Genomic DNA, 3,326 nt, shown 5'->3' with positions numbered 1-3,326 from the left:
GCGGGGTTAACACTGTTGGGCTTCAGTTTTCAACATTAGAGTTCTTTTCTTTTGCTGATTGCTTCAAGTATTAATTTTTTTGGTCGCTTTTGTCTTGCTGTTTAGGTTTCACACATATACAAACGAGTTGTAGCTTAAAGTGTTGTCGTAAATGGTTCTGTAATTGGCGGGTAAAAATAGGTAAGCAAGGATTCTTGCAAAACTCAAGCGCCTCGATCATGACAATAAATTACTGATTGGTTCTTTCTTTATTTCTTATAATTTTGATTTGCTTACTGGATAAGTGGAATCTAATTTTGTTGCAACCAAAGTCCTTTGCAAATTCTGAATTGTCTGTTATCTGTCAGAATTTCTCGCAAACTTTATTGCTATTCATCTTTCAAACTAATTAATTTTCTGTGTTTCCTTAAACTATGCAGGAAAAATTGGAAGAGCTTGAGACAATAGATAATGTTTCAGTCATATGCATAGAGTAAGCATTTCTTTGGGTAAAAAGGAAATCAGTAATTGCTGATATATGATATAAGAAGAATGTTAAAATTGATTATGAGATCTACTAATTATTGTCTCAATTAGAAGTTCACGTGGTTCTTATTCTTATTAGTTATTATGATATTGGAATGGCTTAAATTTCAGTTTGCTGCAAAACGTGGAAAGTACGAGTATAATTGTACTTTTTGATGAATGAATCCTTGGTTTCGTTGTTAAAGATTGTTCATGAAGTAAGGCTGAATTTGTTGTTTGTGGCATCACTTGGATTCTTTAAATATGGGTTTGTGACAAATTTATTAACTTCTCTTTATGTTATCCCAATTTGAAACATTTTTATATAGTTGTGGTTGTTTGGAATATTGGGTAATCACTAAAAATTGTGCAGTATCTGTGAAAATACATGACTAAGGTAATTAGCAACTAGATTGTTTGAAAATTTACTTGGCTAACATTATGTATTGTTACTTCTGAAATGGAGCTTCAACTGATAGTAAGCTAGAGATCTTCAGGTACCAGTCTTTATTCAATGAATTGAAGCACCATATATTTGTCTTTAGGTACCAGTCTTTATTCAATGAATTGAAGCACCATATATTTTTTTAGTACATCTATTTTTTTCCTGTTTAATCAAAATGGTTGACTTAACTGTGCAAATGAAAAAATTTACTATTTCAATATTACTTAACAAAAGCATTAAACCTGACCAATTCATACTACCTGTCCTCTTTTGTTTTTCTATAAACTTAATTGAGGGTTTTGTTTTCTGTTTCCAATTTACAGGTGACGATGAATTCGATAAGTTTTATTTCCAAAAGAAGTACATTGAAGGTAATTTTCCATTATAAATAAATAATAAAATTGGATCTTCTAAGTTTCTCCCTCTTCTTAAAGAGGGAGATAGTATTGTCTCTCCCTTAAGAAATTATGCTTTATCTATGTTAGGGAGATGCAAAAAGATTCAGATCTTCTCATGTTTTAAGTTGTGTTTCAATCTCCACCATTAAAAGATAAACATTCAATTTTAATCAATGGCTAGGATTGAAACATGACCAACAATATGAAAAGATCCAAATGCAGCAAAAAAACAAAAAATAGAAGGAAAGGAAACAATAATGTGTAATAGAGTTTTCTAAGTGTAATAGAGTTTTGAAGTGGTTATCTATTCATCTTTGACATTTGCTTGATTTTCTGCATTTTGATTATTATTCCACCCACAAATTAGGACTTAAGAGGTGCCTTTTGGCATTATTTCAATTATTACTCTAATGTTATGTTGGCATGTGTGGTTTAGATGGGAAAAAATGAGATATTGTAATGGAAAAAATCGTAAACCCATAACCATTTATAAATTTGTCAAATAAAGGTTAGTTCTTTGCTTTGGAAAATAGTGTACAAAGTTGTTGTCGAAGATGTCACCTTTTGTTCGAATTTGTTCTTTGTTTTTTGATCCACATGTTCATAAATTAGAATTTTGAAATAATTTAGAGGGTAGAAAATACTATCTTTTATGAGCAGCAAGTGGAACATTGACTGTGCAACTTGAACTATTTGTAGTTGCCAAGTTGAATAGAGATAGAGCTTCTTTGATTACTTGCTTTTTATTGTTACTTTTAGTGCTAAGGCTTCACATAGATTAAGGGCTATATTAGCTGTTTGCTTACTCATTTACTCCCTAGAGTGTTGTGCAAGTATATTGGTTCATTATTTTTTATTTGTGATTGAGGGGTTGTTTTTGTGATGCAGATGGAGCATGAAAAAAGTGATTTTGATGTCAACGATTATGGTGAGGAGGATAAGGAGAAACAAGGAGAAGAGGGAAAAAATCGAGATGAGGGAACAGTTGAGGAAGACCAAAGTGGATGGAATAATGATGAGATGGAATAACTTGAGAAAGTGTATAAGGATCTTCAAATTAGTTTTGGATTTTTAAGTGAGGAGTTACTACACTTTTTAATACAATTTTTCAGGTATCATATTATCTGTAGGTAATTTTCTAAATGGATTTACTACAATCAAACTTTTGCCTCTAACTGAATTTCACAACTTCTAAGATTAACATGATCTTGGGTCTTCTCGAAATTTGTTATATGATCGTGCAATTCCTTTATCGTTATAATTATTGTTATATGATCATACAATTCCTTGCAACAATAAATACTCATTATGAAAAAAGAAAAAAAGAAGCATAAACAAGCTATGCTATTACAACAATAGCTATTTGGTTATTGACAAAAGTAGGAAAGTAAAGGTAAGGACATCACAAACCACTTACAATAATATATAGCTTTGCTTTCATCTTTTAAATGAATCAGCTTTGATTATCTTGGTCTTATATATTACTAATTCTTGCTGCATTATTCATATTGTCTGAGTAAAAAAAATTATAATTAATTAGCAGGTTCAAGTGTTCAACTTGGCATCATATTATTATTAGAATTTTTCTAGACTGAACCTGATCTAATATGATACAGTGGATAGCGTTGTTTTAATTCTACTTATTTTGTTTGGATTAACAATTTTTAATTATATTTATAATAGCATTGCTATAATTTGAAAATTCAACAGATATATAACTAATTTGGTATTTCATTATGATAACATAACAGTGATAGGTGGTAGTAGTATGCAGTGAGAGTGGTTCCCACTTTTCGGCAACCAGTTGGGTTGAGATTGTAGCTGAAGATTTGAAGTTTATCATGAAAGTCAGACTAGATTGGAAAGGAGATTTTGGAAGTCCAGAGAAGCAGGGGTGAGCCAGAGATGGGGAAAACATGATGGGGAAGAACAAGGATCTTCAAGAACGTGCCATCGCATCAACAAACAGAGATTGAAGA

The 3,326-nt window shown here is 31.1% G+C and overlaps 1 long non-coding RNA gene across 2 annotated transcripts; it reads left to right on the top strand.

The window, feature by feature from the left end:
* Window positions 1-28: 28 nt before the first annotated feature.
* LOC127741685 (uncharacterized) lies at window positions 29-3,244 on the top strand. 2 transcript variants are annotated; one of them, XR_008002869.1, is made up of 6 exons: window positions 29-180; window positions 420-472; window positions 637-1,001; window positions 1,050-1,320; window positions 2,236-2,459; window positions 3,099-3,244. It is a non-coding gene; the product is annotated as an uncharacterized LOC127741685 (long non-coding RNA). The 2 variants fall into 2 exon arrangements; XR_008002868.1 differs by lacking the exon at window positions 637-1,001 and having other exon boundaries at window positions 30-180; window positions 1,273-1,320.
* The last annotated feature ends 82 nt before the right edge of the window (window positions 3,245-3,326 follow it).

Source organism: Arachis duranensis, chromosome 9 (genome assembly GCF_000817695.3).
Source record: "Arachis duranensis cultivar V14167 chromosome 9, aradu.V14167.gnm2.J7QH, whole genome shotgun sequence".
Classification (NCBI taxonomy): Eukaryota; Viridiplantae; Streptophyta; class Magnoliopsida; order Fabales; family Fabaceae; genus Arachis; species Arachis duranensis.
This window is presented reverse-complemented; position numbering and strand designations above follow the sequence as displayed.